We start from the raw sequence: 19,665 nt of genomic DNA, 5'->3' as shown, positions 1-19,665 counted from the left end.
CAAGTAGAGGCATACTAGGTACACTCTGTTTGTCTATGTATCCACACATGTATTAAGTTTCCGGTTAATACAATTCGAGCATGAATAATAAAAATTTATCATGATATAAGGAAATATAAATAACAACTTTATTATTGCCTCTAGGGCATATTTCCTTCAATCTCCCACTTGCACTAGAGTCAATAATATAGATTACATAGTAATGATTCTAACACCCATGGAGTCTTGGTGCTTATCATGTTTTGCTCGTGAGAGAGGCTTAGTCAACGGGTCTGCAACATTTAGATCCGTATGTATCTTGCAAATCTCTATGTCTCCCTCCTTGACTTGATCGCGGATGGAATTGAAGCGTCTCTTGATGTGCTTAGTTCTCTTGTGAAATCTGGATTCCTTTGCCAAGGCAACTGCACCAGTATTGTCACAGAAGATTTTCATTGGACCCGATGCACTAGGTATTACACCTAGATCGGATATGAACTCCTTCATCCAGACTCCTTCATTTGCTGCTTCTGAAGCAGCTATGTACTCCGCTTCACACGTAGATCCCGCCATGACGCTTTGCTTAGAACTGCACCAACTGACAGCTCCACCATTCAATATAAATACTATCCGGTTTGTGACTTAGAGTCATCCGGATCAGTGTCAAAACTTGCATCAACGTAACCATTTACAACGAGCTCTTTGTCACCTCCATAAACGAGAAACATATCCTTAGTCCTCTTCAGGTATTTCAGGACGTTCTTGACCGCTGTCAACTGATCCACTCCTGGATTACTTTGGTACCTCCCCGCTAAACTAATACCAAGGCACATATCAGGTCTGGTACACATCATTGCATACATGATAGAACCTATGGCTGAAGCATAGGGAATGACTTTCATTTTCTCTCTATCTTCTGCAGTGGTCGGGCATTGAGTCTGACTCAATTTCACACCTTGTAACACAGGCAAGAACCCTTTCTTTGCTTGATCCATTTTGAACTTCTTCAAAACTTTATCACGGTATGTGCTTTGTGAAAGTCCAATTAAGCGTCTTGATCTTTCTCTATAGATCTTGATGCCCAATATATAAGCAGCTTCACCGAGGTCTTTCATTGAAAAAAATCTTATTCAAGTATCCTTTTATGCTATCCAGAAATTCTGTATTATTTCCAATAAACAATATGTCATCCACATATAATATTAGAAATGGTATAGAGCTCCCACTCACTTTCTTGTAAATACATGCTTCTCCAAAAGTCTGTATAAAACCATATGCTTTGATTACACTATCAAAGCGTATATTCCAACTCCGAGAGGCTTGCACCAGTCCATAAATGGATCGCTGGAGCTTGCACACTTTGTTAGCACCTTTTGGATCGACAAAACCTTCTGGTTGCATCATATACAACTCTTCTTTAAGATATCCATTAAGGAATGCAGTTTTGGCATCCATTTGCCAAATTTCATAATCATAAAATGCGTTAATTGCTAACATGATTCGGACAGACTTAAGCATCGCTACGGGTGAGAAAGTCTCATCATAGTCACCTCCTTGAAATTGTCGAAAACCTTTCGCAACAAGTCGATCTTTTTAGATAGTAACATTACCGCCAGCGTCAGTCTTCTTCTTGAAGATCCATTTATTCTCTATGGCTTGCCGATCATCGGGCAAGTCAACCAAAGTCCATACTTTGTTCTCATACATGGATCCCATCTCAGATTTCATGGCCTCAAGCCATTTCACTGAATCTGGGCTCATCATCGCTTCCTCATAGTTTGTAGGTTCGTCATGGTCAAGTAACATGACTTCCAGAACAGGATTACCGTACCACTATGGTGCGGATCTTACTCTGGTTGACCTACGAGGTTCAGTAGTAACTTGATCTGAAGTTTCATGATCATCATCATCATTAGCCTCCTCACTGATTGGTGTAGGAATCACTGGAACTAATTTCTGTGATGTACTACTTTCCAATTCGGGAGCAAGTACAATTACCTCATCAAGTTCTACTTTCCTCCCACTCACTTCTTTCGAGAGAAACTCCTTCTCTAGAAAGGATCCATTCTTAGCAACGAATATCTTGCCTTCGGTGTGATAGAAGGTGTACCCAAGTGTCTCCTTTGGGTATCCTATGAAGACACATTTCTCCAATTTGGTTCGAGCTTATCAGGTTGAAGCTTTTTCACGTAAGCATCACAGCCCCAAACTTTAAGAAACAACAACTTGGGTTTCTTACCAAACCACAGTTCATATGGTGTCGTCTCAACGGATTTAGATGGTGCCCTATTTAACGTGAATGCAGCCATCTCTAAAGCATAACCCCAAAATGATAGCGGTAAATCAGTAAGAGACATCATAGATCGCACCATATCTGATAAAGTACGATTACGATGTTCGTACACACCATTACGCTGTGGTGTTCCAGGTGGCGTGAGTTGTGAAACTATTCCACACTGTTTCAAATGAAGACCAAACTCATAACTCAAATATTCACCTCCACGATCAGATCGTAGAAACATTATTTTCTTGTTACGATGATTTTCCACTTCACTCTGAAATTCTTTGAACTTTTCAAATGTTTCAGACTTATGTTTCATCAAGTAGATATACCCATCTCTGCTCAAATCATCTGTGAAGGTCAGAAAATAACGATACCCGCCGCGAGCCTCAACACTCATCGGACCGCATACATCACTATGTATTATTTCCAACAAGTCTGTTGCTCGCTCCATTGTTCCGGAGAAAGGAGTCTTAGTCATCTTGCCCATGAGGCATGGTTCGCAAGCATCAAGTGAATCATAATCAAGTGATTCCAAAAGCCCATCAGCATGGAGTTTCTTCATGCGCTTTACAGCAATATGACCTAAACGGCAGTGCCACAAATAAGTTGCACTATCATTATTAAACATGCATCTTTTGGCTTCAATATTATGAATATGTGTATCACTACTATCGAGATTCAACAAAAATAGACCACTCATCAAGGGTGCATGACCATAAAAGATATTACTCGTATAAATAGAACAACCATTATTCTCTGATTTAAATGAATATCCGTATCGCATTAAACAAGATCCAGAAATAATGTTCATGCTTAACGCTGGCACCAAATAAGAATTATTCAGGTCTAAAACTAATCCCGACGGTAGATATAGAGGTAGCATGCCGACCGCGATCACATCGACTTTGGAACCATTTCCCACGCGCATCGTCACCTCGTCCTTAGCCAATCTTCATTTAATCCGTAGCCCCTGTTTCGAGTTGCAAATATGAGCAACAGAACCAGTATCAAATACCCAGGCGCTACTACGAGCATTAGTAAGGTACACATCAATAACATGTATATCAAATATACCTTTCACTTTGCCATCCTTCTTATCCGCCAAATACTTGGGGCAGTTCCGCTTCCAGTGACCAGTCCCTTTGCAGTAGAAGAACTCAGTCTCAGGCTTAGGTCCAGACTTGGGCTTCTTCACTAGAGCAGCAACTTGCTTGCCGTTCTTCTTGAAGTTCCCCTTCTTCCCCTTGCCCTTCTTGAAACTAGTGGTCTTGTTAACCATCAACACTTGATGCTCCTTCTTAATTTATACCTCCGCAGCCTTTAGCATCGCGAAGAGCTCGGGAATTGTCTTATCCATCCCTTGCATATTATAGTTCATCATGAAGCTTTTGTAGCTTGGCGGCAGTGATTGAAGAACTCTGTCAATGACACTATCAGCAGTAAGATTAACTCCCAGTTGAGTCAAGTGGTTGTGGTACCCAGACATTCTGAGTATATGTTCACTGACAGAACTATTTTCCTCCATCTTGCAGCTATAGAACTTATTGGAGACTTCATATCTCTCAATTCGGGCATTTTCTTGAAATATTAACTTCAACTCCTGGAACATCTCATATGCTCCATGACATTCAAAACATCATCGAAGTCCCGATTCTAAGCTGTAAAGCATGGCACACTAAACTATCGAGTAGTCATCAGCTTTGCTCTACCAGACGTTCATAATGTCTGGAGTTGCTCCTGCAGCGGGTCTTGCACCTAGCGGTGCTTCTAGGACGTAATTCTTCTATGCAGCAATGAGGATAATCCTCAAGTTACGGACCCAGTCCATGTAGTTGCTACCATCATCTTTCAACTTAGCTTTCTCTAGGAATGCATTAAAATTCAAAGGAACGGTAGCACGGGCCATTGATCTACAACAACATAGACATGCAAAATACTATCAGGTACTAACTTCATGATAAATTAAAGTTCAAATAATCATATTACTTAAGAACTCCCACTTAGATAGACATCCCTCTAGTCATCTAAATGATCACATGATCCATATCAACTAAACCATGTCCGATCATCACGTGAGATGGAGTAGTTTTCAATGGTGATCATCACTATGTTGATCATATCTACTATATGATTCACGTTCGACCTTTCGGTCTCAGTGTTCCAAGGCCATATCTGCATATGCTAGGCTCGTCAAGTTTAACCCGAGTATTCTGCGTGTGCAAAACTGGCTTGCACCCATTGTATGTGAACGTAGAGCTTATCACACCCAATCATCACGTGGTGTCTCGGCACGACGAACTGTAGCAACGGTGCATACTCAGGGAGAACACTTGTACCTTGAAATTTAGTGAGGGATCATCTTATAATGCTACCGCCGTACTAAGCAAAATAAGATTCATAAAGGATAAACATCACATGCAATCAAAATAAGTGATATGATATGGCCATCATCAACCTATGCCTTTGATCTCCTTCTCCAAAGCACCGTCATGATCACCATTGTCACCGGCTTGACACCTTGATCTCTATCGTAGCATCGTTGTCGTCTCGCCAACTATTGCTTCTACGACTATCGCTACCGTTTAGTGATAAAGTAAAGCAATTACATGGCGATTGCATTTCATACAATAAAGTGACAACCATATGGCTCCTGCTAGTTGCCGATAACTGTTACAGAACATGATCATCTCATACAACAATTTATATATCATCACGTCTTGACCATATCACATCACAACATACCCTGCAAAAACAAGTTAGACGTCCTCTACTTTGTTGTTGCAAGTTTTACATGGCTGCTACGGGCTTCTAGCAAGAACCGTTCTTACCTATGCATCAAAAACCGTAACGATTTTTCATCAAGTGTGCTGTTTTAACCTTCAACAAGGACCGGGCGTAGTCAAAATCGATTCAACTAAAGTTGGAGAAACAGACACCCGCTAGCCACCTGTGTGCAAAGCACGTCGGTAGAACCAGTCTCATGAACGCGGTCATGTAATGTCGGTCCGGGCCGCTTCATCCAACAATACCGCCGAATCAAAGTAAGACGTTGCTGGTAAGCAGTATGAACGCCCAGAACTCATTGTGTTCTACTCGTGCATATAACATCTACGCATAGACCTGGCTCTGATGCCACTGTTGGGGAACGCAGTATTTCAAAAAATTTACCTACGATCACGCAAGATCTATCTAGGAGATGCATAGCAACGAGCAGGGAGAGTGTGTCCACGTACCCTCATAGACCGAAAGCGGAAGGTTTAGTAACGCCGGTTACATAGTCGATCGTCTTCGCGATCCAACCGATCCAAGCACCGAACGTAAGAAACCTCCATGTTCAGCAACGTTCAGCTCGATGACGTCCCTCGAACTCTTGATCCAGCTGAGGCCGAGGGAGATTTCCTTCAGCACGATGGCGTGGCGACGGTGGTGATGAAGTTACCGGCGCAGGGCTTCGCCTAAGAACTACGACGACATGACCGAGGTGTGTAACTGTGGAGGGGGGCACCGCACACGGCTAAGAGAAGACTTGGTGTGTCTTTGGGGTGCCCCCCTCCCACGTATATAAAGGGGGGAGGACAGGTGGCCGGCCCAAGGGGGCGCGCCATGGGGGGGTCCTACTTGGACTCCCGGTTGTGTGCGTAGTCCCCAGGATATGATTTATTACTTCTCTGAAAAATATTTTCCTGCTCATAAGAAACAAGTCGCCTTACAGGAAATATTTAACTTCGTTCAAACTAAAGAAGAGAGTCTCCCACAAGCTTGGGGGAGGCTTTGCCAGTTACTTAATGCTTTGCTTAATCATCCTCTTAAAAAAATGAAATACTTGATATCTTCTATAATGGACAAACCGATGCTTATAGGGACTTCCTAGATAGTTCTACTGGTTGTGTTTTCAGGGAACGAACTGTTGGACAAGCTGAAGAATTATTGAATAACATATTAAAAATCATGATGATTGGACTATTCCTGAACCACCGCCTAAACCCACTCCGAAGAAGAGGGGTATATTATATCTCAGTCCCGAAGATATGCAAGAGGCAAAGAAATCTATTAAGGAAAAAGGTATTAAAGCTGAGGATGTTAAAAATTTACCTCCTATTGAAGAAATACATGGGCTTAATACACCACCACTGCCTAAGGTGGTAGAGGTAAATTCTCTTATGAAGTTCAATGATAATGATAATCCTCAGAATATGCATCCTAGTCAATGCCTTTATGAGTTTGAAGACTATATTAGAAAACAAGATCACTTCAATGCAAATGTTATGAAAAAATTGAAATATAATTCTGATATGATTGCTCGCTTGAGTGACTTGTTATTTAGAATTTCAAATGATGTTAGAGGTGTTGGAAAACATGCTTCTATGGTTCAAACTCAGTTAGAACAAGTTGCTAAATCTCAAAGAGAATTGCTTGATGAAATGAATCATAATATGAGTGACTTTGCTATTAGAGTTGCAACTAGAGGAGGTAAAATGACTCAGGAACCACTTTACCCTGAGGGACACCCTAAAAGAATCGAACAAGATTCACAAAGAAATAACACTGATGCACCTAGTCCTTCTAAAAGAAAAAGAAGAAGAAAAATGATCGGACTTTGCATACTTCTAGTGAACCTGAAATAGAAAAACCTCCTGATAATGATAATGAAACTTCTATCTCTGATGCTGAAACTCAATCTGGTAATGAACACTCACCTACTGATAATGAAAAATATAATGATGAGGTTCATGAAGACTCTCAACTAACGAATGATAAAGAACCAGACAAGGATGTTGAGATAGAACCACCTGTTGATCTTGACAACTCACAACCTAAAATTAAAAGATATGACAAAAGAGACTTTGTTGCTAGAAAACACGGCAAAGAAAGAGAACCATGGGTCCAAAAATCTATGCCTTTTCCACCTAAGTCAACTAAAAAGAAAGATGATGAAGAATTTGAACGCTTTGCTGAGATGCTGAGGCCAGTCTTTTTGCATACTCGCTTGACTGATATCTTCAAAATGCCTCCTTATGCAAAGTATATGAAAGACATCATCACAAATAAGAGAAAAGTACCGGAAGCTGAAGTCTCCACTATGCTTGCTAATTACACTTTTAAAGATGGAGTACCTAAAAAACTTGGAGATCCGGGAATACCAACTATACCTTGCTCCATCAAAAAGAATTATGTGAAAACTGCTTTTGTGATTTAGGAGCTGGTGTTAGTGTTATCCCTTTCTCTTTATATAAAAGACTTGACTTGAATAAACTCACACCTACTGAGATATCTTTGCAAATGGCTGACAAATCAACTGCCATACCTATCGGTATCTGTGAGGATGTGCCAGTTGTTGTTGCTAATGTTACTATTTTGACTGACTTTGTTATACTTGGGATGCCCGAGGACGACAACATGTCGATTATCCTTGGTAGACCCTTCTTGAATACTGCAAGGGATGTTATTGATTGCAATAAAAGCAAGATCACTTTTCATATTAATGGCAATGAGCATACGGTGCACTTTCCGAAGAAACAATTCCAAGTGAATGGTATTAATGTTATTGAAAAATCTCCGACGATCACTATTGGAAGTTTTCAAATACCTCTACCTACTGTCAAAAAGAAATATGAAATACTTATTGTTGGGGAAATGCATATACCCATTGTGGTAACTTAGTGATTTACAGAAGTTCTTCGGTTTCATGCTAATCGAAAGTGGTTGTTAATAAGACCTGATCAACCTTATTAATGGACCATTTTTAGCGGTATGAAGTTGATGAATTTAGTAAGCACTACCTTCTACCCTTACCTTTTGTTTTCTATTTTTATTAGTTAAGTTAAATAAAATGCCATGTTTTGTCTATTTTCTGAATTTCCCATGCAATAAAAAATGACCCAAAAATAAAAGTTCTCAGAATGCCCTGAAAATTTTACACAATTTTTGTCTAAATATTTTTGAATTTCTGGTGCAAATAATACCAGAGGGAGGTGCACGAGGTGGCACAACCCACCTGGGCGTGCCAGGACCCCCAGGCGCGCCCTGGTGGGTTGTGGTCCCCACGTGGGCCCCCTCACTTACCTCTTCATCCCACATCATCACTTACCTCCAAAAAAACTCCATTGCTCTCTCTCCCGTGTTCTTGAGCTCAAACCCGCGGAGTTCGATCTCTTTACTCGAAGCTCCGTTTCCGAAACTGTTTCGGGGGATTGTTGCTTGGTATGTGACTCCACCATTTGTCCAATTAGTTTTTGCTTTAGCGGTTTATATTTTGAATAATTAGCTACTGTTGGTGCTGCTGTAGATGTGCTTGCATGTTAAATTCTTAGTGTTCTAAGTAGTTTGAATGCTTGCTATGGCTTCTATACATCCCTATGGGTAGTTGCTATCAATTTTATAAAGTTTTGTTGACAAATTTTTGTCACCCCAAAATTTTTATTTTTAGAAAACTGTACGCGGACATGAATATCTTCGGGAAGTTTGGCTCTAAGAAGAACTCTAAGGGTGTTATTGCGGAGTCTTCTGACAGTGATCTCCACCTTCGGAGGTTGGCGGAAGTATGGCCGTGCGAATGGCCGCACACCCCGTTCCTAGAAGAGGCTGGAATTTTTCAGGAGTTCATGCAATTTGTTGCAAATGCCGGCCTCACCGACTTCATCGCAGATGAGTGTGACCTGCACCAAATCCTCACAAACATCTTTGTTCAAAGTTTTACTGTTCTGCCTAGAAATAATCCTCCTGAAGTGAGCTTCGATTTATATGTTGAAAACCATTAGATACCACTTACTGAATTTTGTGATATATGCTTGATCCCTTCTGATGGGAGCTTAGCCGAGCCTAGGCCGGCTGGGTTTGAGGACTTTATCGCACTTTGACAGTGGGAGATGAGAGAGGGGTGTCAGCCACCATGGCTGCTAGCATACACTTTCCTGCCGTACATTATTTTGTTTTATCTGTTGCTAAGTGCTTGCTTTCTATAAAGAAGGTAGGTTCGCTCAGCGCACCAGACTTCGATGTTTTACGCCGAGCACTCGATGGCGACAACACCCATAGCTTGGGAGCTATTGTGGCTCGTCGCCTCAATCTTAATAAATCCCAAGGTGAAATAGATGGTGGGATTTTTGCTACTCGTTTGGCGGCTCACTTCGAGGTCGAGATACGCCCTCATGATTACCCTTTGACCAAGGTCTACCTAGACAGGGTAGCCATGGAACACCATCATTTTCTTGCACGAGATCATCCTGACATTCCCATTCCTTATAACCTGGTTTTTAGCGTTAAAACTCGTGATATTATTCCACTGCCTGCACCTGCTTTGTTTGATTCTGCTGCGAGGGGCGGATATAGGATTATGCCTGCAGACATCTGATACGTCCATTTTGCATCATGATTTTATATTGATATTTATTGCATTATGGTCTGTTATTACACATTATGTCACAATACTTATGCCTTTTCTCTCTTATTTTACAAGGTTTACATGAAGAGGGAGAATGCCGACAGCTGGAATTCTGGGCTGGAAAAGGAGCAAATATTATAGACCTATTCTGCACAACTCCAAAAGTCCTGAAACTCCACAAAAGTCAATTTTGGAATATATTAAAAATATTGGGCGAAGAAAGCACCAGAGGGGGGCCAGCCACTGTCCACGAGGGTGGAGGGCGTGCCCTACCCCCTGGGCGCGCCCCCTACCTCGTGGGCCACCTGGAAGCCCCCCGATGCCCATCTTCTGTTATAAGGTGTCTTTTGACCTGGAAAAAATAAGAAGGAAGCTTTCGGGACAAAGCGCCGCCGACTCGAGGCGGAACCTGGTGAAACCAATCTAGGGCTCCAGCGGAGCTGTTCTACCGGGGAAACATCCCTCCGGGAGGGGGAAATCATCACCATCGTCATCACCATCGATCCTCTCGTCGGTAGGGGGTCAATCTCCATTAAAATCTTCACCAACACCATCTCCTCTCAAACCCTAGTTCATCTCTTGTATCCGATCTTTGTCTCAAAACCTCAAAAATGTACCTGTGGGTTGCTAGTAGTGTTGATTACTCCTTGTAGTTGATGCTAGTTGGTTTATTCAGTGGAAGATTATATGTTCAGATCCTTTATGCACATTAATACCCCTCTGATTATGAACATGAATATGATTTGTGAGTAGTTACGTTTGTTCCTGAGGACATGGGAGAAGTCTTGTTATAAGTAGTCATGTGAATTTGGTATTCGTTCGATATTTTGATGAGATGTATGTTGTCTTTCCTCTAGTGGTGTTATGTGAACGTCGACAACATGGCACTTCACCATTGTTTGGGCCTAGGGGAAGGAATTGGGAAGTAATAATTAGATGATGGGTTGCTAGAGTGACAGAAGCTTAAACCCTAGTTTATGCGTTGCTTCGTAAGGGCCTGATTTGGATCCATATGTTTCATGCTATGGTTAGGTTTACCTTAATTTTTCTTTCGTAGTTGCGGATTCTTGCGAGGGTGGTTAATCATAAGTGGGATGCTTGTCCAAGGAAGGGCAGTACCCAAGCACCGGTCCACCCACATATCAAATGATCAAAGTAACGAACGCGAATCATATGAGCATGATGAAAACTAGCTTGACGATAATTCCCATGTGTCCTTGGGAGCGCTTTCCTTTATATAAGAGTTTGTCCAGGCTTGTCCTTTGCTACAAAAAGGATCGGGCCACCTTGCTGCACCTTGTTTACTTTTGTTACTTGTTACCCGTTACGAATTACCTTATCACAAAACTATCTGTTAACGATAATTTCAGTGCTTGCAGAGAATACCTTACTGAAAACTGCTTGTCATTTCTTCTCCTCCTCATTGAGTTTGACACTCTTACTTATCAACAGGACTACGATAGATCCCCTGTACTTGTGGGTCATCAAGACTCTTTTCTGGCGCCGTTGCCGGGGAGTGAAGCACCTTTGGTAGGTGGAATTTGGTAAGGAAAAATTTATATAGTGTGATGAAATTTACTGTCACTTGTTACTATGGAACATAATCCTTTGAGGGGCTTGTTCAGGGTATCTTCACCCCGACCAGTAGAGCAAAGAGTTGCTCCACAACCTACTGAACCTACTGAAAATGTTTACTTTGAAATTCCTTCGGGTATGATAGAGAAACTGCTAGCTAATCCTTTTACAGGAGATGGAACATCACATCCCGATATGCACCTAATATATGTGGATGAAGTTTGTGGAGTATTTAAGCTTGCAGGTATGCCCGAGGATGTTATCAAGAAGAAGGTATTCCCTTTATCTTTGAAGGGAAAGTCATTGACATGGTTTAGGCTATGTGATGATATTGGATCATGGAACTACAACTGATTGAAATTGGAATTCATCAGAAGTTTTACCCTATGCATTTGGTTCATCGTGATCTTAATTATATATATAATTTTTGGCCTCGCGAAGAAGAAAGTATCGCTCAAGCTTGGGGGAGGCTTAAGTCAATGTTATATTCATGTCCCAATCATGAGCTCTCAAGAGAAATTATTATTCAAAAAATTTATGCTCAACTTTCTCTCAATAATCGTTCCATGCTCGATACTTCTTGTACTGGTTCTTTTATGATGAAGACTATTGAATTCAAATGGGATTTATTGGAAAGAATTAAACGCAACTCTAAAGATTGGGAACTCGACGAAGGTAAGGAGTCAAGTATAACACCTAAATTTGATTGTGTTAAATCTTTTATGGATACCGATGCTTTTCGTGAATTTAGCACTAAATATGGACTTGACTCTGAGATAGTAGCTTCTTTATGTGAATCATTTGCTACTCATGTTGATCTCCCTAAGGAGAAGTGGTTTAAATATCATACTCCCATTGAAGTAAAAGTAGTTGAACCTATTAAACTTGAAGAAAAGACTATCACTTATAATGTTGATCCTATTGTTCCTACCGCTTATATTGAGAAACCACCTTTCCCTGTTAGAATAAAGGATCATGCAAAAGCTTCAACTGTGGTTCGTAAGAGTAATGCTAGAACACCTACACCCCCTGAGAAAATTAAAGTTGAACCTAGTATTGCTATGGTTAAAGATCTCTTGGTTGATAATATTGATGGGCATATTATTTACTTCTGTAATGAAGCTACTAGAATCGCTAGACCCGATACTAAAAATAAACATAGACCTGTTGTAGGCATGCCTGTTGTTTCTTTTAAAATAGGAGATCGTTGCTATCATGGCTTATGTGATATGGGTGCTAGTGCGAGTGCAATACCTCATTCCGTATACAAAGAATTATGCATGATATTGCACCTGTTGAGATAGAAGATATTGATGTTACAATTAAGCTTGCCAATAGAGAAACTATTTCACCAATTGGGATTGTTAGAGATGTTGAAGTCTTGTGTGGGAAAGTTAAATATCCTACTGATTTTCTTGTTCTTGGTTCCCCACAAGATGAGTTTTGTCCCATTATATTTGGTAGACCCTTCTTGAATACTGTTAATGCTAAGATAGACTGCAAAAAGGATATTGTTACCGTTGGTTTAGGGGATATGTCTCATGATTTTAATTTTGCTAAATTTCGTAGACAACCCCATGATAAAGAATTGGCTAGTAAAGATGAAACTATTGGTCTTGCTTCTATTGTCGTGCCTCCTAATGATCCTTTAGAACAATATTTGCTAGACCATGAAAATGATATGTTTATGAATGAAAGAAGGGAAATAGATGAAGTATTTTTTAAACTGGGACATATTTTGAAACACAACTAGCTTGTTGAAATTACAGGGGATCCTCCTCCACCCAAGGGTGATCCCGTGTTTGAGCTTAAACCATTACCTGATACTCTTAAATATGCTTATCTTGATGAAAAGAAGATATATCCTGTTATTATTAGTGCTAACCTTTCAGAGCAGGAAGAAGAGAAATTATTGAAAACTCTGAAGAAGCACCGTGCTGCTATTGGATATACTCTTGATGATCTTAAGGGCATTAGTCCCACTCTATGCCAGCACAAAATAAAATTGGAGAAAGATGCTAAACCGTTTGTTGATCACCAACGACGGTTAAATCCTAAGATGAAAGAAGTGGTAAGAAATGAAATAGTAAAGCTTCTGGAGACAGGTAAAATTTATCCTGTTGCTGATAGTCAGTGGGCAAGTCCTGCCCATTGTGTCCCTAAGAAGAGAGGTATTACTGTTGTTCCTAATGATAAAGATGAATTGATCCCACAAAGAATTGTTACAGGTTATAGAATGGTAATTGATTTCCGCAAATTAAATAAAGCTACTAGAAAGGATCATTACCCTTTACCTTTTATTGATCAAATTCTAGAAAGATTACCCAAACATACACATTTTTGCTTTCTAGACGGTTATTCTGGTTTCTCTCAAATACCTGTGTCGAAAGAGGATCAGGAAAAGACCACTTTTACTTGCCCTTTCCGTACCTTTGCTTATAGACGTATGCCTTTTGGTTTATGTAATGCACCTGCTACCTTTCAAAGATGTATAACTGCTATATCCTCTGACTTTTGTGAAAAGATTGTTGAGGTTTTCATGGATGTTTTTTCCGTGTATGGAACTTCTTTTGATGATTACTTAAGCAACCTTGATCGAGTTTTGCAGAGATGTGAAGAAACTAATCTTGTCTTGAATTGGGAGAAGTGCCAATTTATGCTTAATGAAGGTATTGTCTTGGGGCATAAAATTTCTGAAAGAGGTATTGAAGTTGATAAAGCTAAAGTTGATTCTATTGAAAAGATGCCATGTCCTAAGGACATTAAAGGTATAAGAAGTTTCCTTGGTCATGCCGGTTTTTATAGGAGGTTCATTAAAGACTTCTCAAAAATTTCTAGGCCTCTCACTAATCTCTTACAAAAAGATGTTCCTTTTGTCTTTTATGATGATTGTGTAGAAGCATTTGAAATACTTAAGAAAGCCTTGATTTCTGCACCTATTGTTCAGCCACCTGATTGGAATTTACCCTTGGAAATTATGTGTGATGCTAGTGATTATGCTGTAGGTGCTGTTCTAGGACAAATAGTTGATAAGAAATTAAATGCTATCCAATATGCTAGTAAAACTCTAGACAGTGCCCAGAGAAATTATGCTACTACTGAAAAAATAGCAGTTGTATTTGCTTGTGATAAGTTCAGACCTTATATTGTTGATTCTAAAGTAACTGTTCACACTGATCATGCTGCTATTAAATACCTTATGGAAAAGAAAGATGATAAACCTAGACTTATTAGATGGGTTCTCTTGCTACAAGAATTTGATTTGCATATTATTGATAGGAAGGGAGCTGAGAACCCCGTTGCAGACAACTTGTCTAGGTTAGAAAATGTTCTTGATGACCCACTCCCTATTGATGATAGTTTTCCTGATGAACAATTAACTGTCATAAATGCTTCTCGTACTGCTCCATGGTATGCTGATTATGCTAATTACATTGTTGCTAAATTTATACCACCTAGTTTCACATACGAGCAAAAGAAAAAGTTTTTCTACAATTTAAGACATTACTTCTGGGATGACCCACACCTTTATAAAGGAGTAGATGGTGTTATTAGACGTTGTGTACATGAGCATGAATAGGAACAGATCCTACGCAAGTGTCACTCCGAGGCTTATGGAGGACACCACGCTGGAGATAGAACTGCACGTAAGGTATTCCAATCCGGTTTTTATTGGCCTACTCTTTTCAAAGATGCCCATAAGTTTGTCTTGTCTTGTGATGAATGTCAAAGAATTGGTAATATTAGTAGACGTCAAGAAATGCCTATGAACAATTCACTTGTTATTGAACCATTTGATGTTTGGAGCTTTGATTATATGGGACCGTTTCCTTCCTCTAATGGGTATACACATATTTTAGTTGTTGTTGATTACTTTACTAAGTGGGTAGAAGCTATTTCAACTAGTAGTGTTGATCATAACACCTCTATTAAGATGCTTAAAGAAGTTATTTTCCGAGGTTTGGAGTCCCTAGATACTTAATGACTGATGGTGGTTCACATTTTATTCATGGTGCTTTTCGTAAAGTGCTTGCTAAGTATGATGTTAATCATAGAATTGCATCTCCGTACCACCCACAGTCTAGTGGTCAAGTAGAACTGAGTAATAGGGAGATTAAATTAATTTTGCAAAATACTATTAATAGATATAGAAAGAATTGGTCCAAGAAACATGATGATGCATTATGGGCCTATAGAACTGCATATAAAAATCCTATGGGTATGTCTCCGTGTAGGTTTCTGGAAAAGCATGTCACTTACCTCTCGAACTAGAACATAAGGCATATTGGGCCATTAAAGAGCTCAATTATGATTTCAAACTTGCCGGCGAGAAGAGACTATTTGACATTAGCTCACTTGATGAGTGGAGAACCCAGGCCTATGAGAATGCCAAACTGTTTAAAGAAAAAGTTAAAAGATGGCATGACAAAAGGATACAAAAGCGTGAGTTTAATGTAGGTGATTATGTTTTGTTATACAACTCCCGTTTAAGATTTTTTGCAGGAAAACTCCTCTCTAAATGGGAAGGTTCTTACGTTATCGAGGAGGTCTATCGTTCCGGTGCCATAAAAATCAACAACTTCGAAGGCACCAACCCGAAGGTGGTTAACAGTCAAAGAATCAAACATTATATCTCAGGTAATCCCATAAATGTTGAAACCAATGTTATTGACACCGTAACCCCAGAGGAGTACATAAGGGAAACTTTCCAGAACGTTTCAGACTCCGAAAAGGAATAGTTATGTGGTACGGTAAGTAAACCAACTCCAAAACAGTTCTAATAGCAATTTTTCTCCGTTTTGGAATATTTAAGAAAATAGGAAAATAAGAAGTAGTCCGTGAGGGAGTCCTGGACTAAGGGGTCCTCGGGCGTCCGGCCTGTTAGCCATGGGCCGGACTAATGGGCTGTGAAGATACGAAGACCGAAGACTGCACCCGTGTCCGGATAGGACTCACCTTGGCGTGGAAGGCAAGCTTGGCGATCAAACATGTAGATTCCTTTCTTTGTAACCGACCTTGTGTAACCCTAGATCCTCCCGGTGTCTATATAAACCGGAGGACTTAGTCTGGAGGGAGAGATATTCATTACCATAGTCATACAGGCTAGACTTTTAGGGTTTAGCCATTACGATCTCGTGGTAGATCAACTCTTGTAATACTCCTATTCATCAAGATCAATCAAGCAGGAAGTAGGGTATTACCTCCATAGAGAGGGCCCAAACCTGGGTAAACATCGTGTCCCCTGTCTCATGTTACCATCGACCTTAGACGCACAGTTCGGGACCCCCTACCTGAGATCCGCTGGTTTTGACACCGACATTGGTGCTTTCGTTGAGAGTTCCACTGTGACGTCGACGACAGGATCGATGGCTCGCCTTGTTCTCAAGGACAACATCACCTCCATAGGAGCACTGGCCCTAGGCCAAAACCTTCGGCTAGGCGGCTTTACTATGATCGCTCGTTCGGCCGTTAAGCCGATGATGACCTCTCGGGTCATCAAAAATCCTCTCCGTATTGAATCCGAACACGCCAAGCAGATGGATCCGGCAGAGTTTTCGTCTTTGAACGAGCTTCTCGGTTGCATCGCCACCCTGGGGATCGCCACAGATTACGATCGGATTAGGCGTAAACCCGATCAGAGAGAAATCAAATCTCCACCGATCACCCACCAGATAGCGGTAGTCGTGGAGCAAGATGACGAACCCTCCTCCATACCGAGGACAGATTATGTTCGGATCTCCAACCCTGAAGGGTTGGACACCTACTGGCGAGAAGATGCGACCTGCCTTCCTAACATAGAATCGGACGGCGGGCCTAAGCAATCAGCGGACACCCGGAAGCCCGGACTGATAAGTCCGTAGGATCTTCAGACTCCAGATCAACAATTGGGTCAGGGTCCGGATTTAAAACCACCCACCCACCCAGATATCAGCGCTCTCACGAACATACAACAGCAGTCTCAGGAGACGGTCCACCACTTCTGGGTCAGATTCCTCCTTGCCAAGAACAAGGTTAAAGATTGCCGTGACGAGGACGCGATATCAGTGTTCTGCAATGATTGCACAGACGAAGGAATCCTCAACGCCCTCAATCGCCACCGTAACACACTTCACTGACCTGACAACTATCGTACAGAAGTACAACACAATGGAAAGCGCCTGGAAAATTCAGGCAGCTCGCTGGGAACCATCGATCCCAACTCAACCTCTCGTTCAGGCGAAAAGGGCACACCCTCGTGGTACGCCCAGTCCAGTAGCCAAGAAATATAAGCCCATTGCGCGGCATGGAACCATTCTGGAGGGATGGCTCGATGGCCCATGCAAAATACACACAACGCCGGATACCATATCAACTCACAGCCTTAGAGCATGTTGGATACTCCAGCAGGTAGCCAAGAGCGGCAAGGATATCCTCACCAAAAACGCCCCAGAGCAACAACCCCCAGAAGACAATGACCTCAAAGTATTGACGGTCTTCGAGACATTCGCTTCAAACGATAAGCGCAAAAGGGCACTCCACGACCTCGCCGAAGTTTGCCAAATCGCCGCAATAAACCCTTGGAACGACACGGCTATAACTTTTAGTGCCGGTGACGAACCAAAATACAGGATAGTCCGAGCGCCAGCCGCATTAGTCCTCAGTCCAATCGTGGACGGCTTCCGACTCACCAAGGTCCTCATGGACGGCGGCAGCGGACTAAACCTCATCTATGAGGATACACTCCACAAAACGAAATTAGATAGGAGCCGCATCGAGCAAAGCAGCACGACCTTCCGAGGAATCATTCCCAGTCGGGAGGCGCGGTGTGCGGGAAAAATCACACTCGACGTGGTATTCGGCACGCCGGAGAATTACCGATCCTAAGAGATAACCTTCCAAGTGGCCCCTTTCAACAGTGGATATCACGCCCTATTGGGGCGAGATGCTTTTACACGCTTCCAAGCTATACCTCTTTACGGGTACATGAAGCTCATGATGCCCGGGCCCAACGGCATAATCACTCTCGTCAGTGATCCGGATATAGCACTCCGCGCCGAAAACAAAACTGCATCCCTGGCCCTTGAGGCATTATCTGAAGCCCTCGTGGCCGAAGAATTAACCGCACTGTGCTCCACGGTGGATAGGGACGATATGATCTTAGACAAACGACCCAAATCCACCTCCTTCAAACCGGCAGAAGAAATAGTCAAATTCCAGGTCCACCCAACGGACCCCAAGAAGACAGCATCTATTGGGGCACAACTAGACCCAACGGTCGACGCCGCGCCACGGGATTTTCTTCACAAAAACGGGATATATTTTCCTGGCACCCTTCTGACATGCCAGGAATCCCGCGCAAGCTGGCCGAACACAACCTTAATATATTTAAGGGATACAAACAAGTCAAACAAACATTGCGGCGCTTTTTCGAACCCAAACGCCAAGCTATGGGGGAGGAGCTAGCCAAGCTAATTGAGGCCGGATTCATTAGAGAAATAAAACATCCGGACTGGCTGGCAAACCTGGTGATGGTACCAAAGAAGCATAAATCCTGGCGCTTGTGCGTCGATTTTAAAGACCTCAATAAGGCTTGCCCTAAGGATCCCTTCCCCCTCCCCCGCATTGATCAAATCATTGATGCTACCGCAGGACACGACTCACTGTGTTTCCTCGACGCATATTCCGGATACCATCAAATCAAAATGAAGGAGTCTGATCAAGATGCAACAGCATTCATCACCCCATATGGGCCATTCTGCTTCAACACCATGCCCTTCGGGCTCAAGAATGCCGGCGCCACCTACCAGCGCATGATCCAAACATGCCTGGAGAAACAGATCGGAAAGATAGTTGAAGCTTATGTGGACGACGTCGTAATCAAAACAAGGCACGTCGAAACACTAATAGACGACTTACGTCTCACATTTGACAACCTCCGCGCATATGACATTAAGCTCAATCCAGAAAAGTGTGTTTTTGGCGTCCCCGCGGGAAAGTTGCTGGGCTTCATCGTTTCCAATAGAGGAATTGAAGCAAATCCAGCCAAAATCCGAGCTCTGTCACAATTGGCTACGCCAACAGACCTAAAACAAGTCCAAAAACTCGCTGGTTGCGTGGCAGCTCTGAGCTGCTTTATCTCCAGATTGGGAGAAAAGGCACTGCCACTCTACCGCCTTCTACGGTGCACCGATTACTTCAAGTGGACGGACGCGGCAACAGCCGGATTAGAAGAAATAAAAACCCTTCTAGCGAGCAACCCAATCCTGGCCGCGCCGAACGTCGGTGAACCCATGTTACTATACATATCGGCAACACATCAGGTGGTGAGCGCCGTGCTCGTCGTTGAACGAGAACAGGACAGACACAAATTCCCGCTTCAGAAGCCAGTATACTACATATCCACTGTCCTTACACCATGCAAATCCCAGTACCCCCATTATCAAAAGATAGCATACGCGGTCTTCAT

The sequence above is a fragment of the Triticum aestivum genome, chromosome 4D (genome assembly GCF_018294505.1).
Source record: "Triticum aestivum cultivar Chinese Spring chromosome 4D, IWGSC CS RefSeq v2.1, whole genome shotgun sequence".
NCBI classification, from domain to species: domain Eukaryota; kingdom Viridiplantae; phylum Streptophyta; class Magnoliopsida; order Poales; family Poaceae; genus Triticum; species Triticum aestivum.
This window is presented reverse-complemented; position numbering follows the sequence as displayed.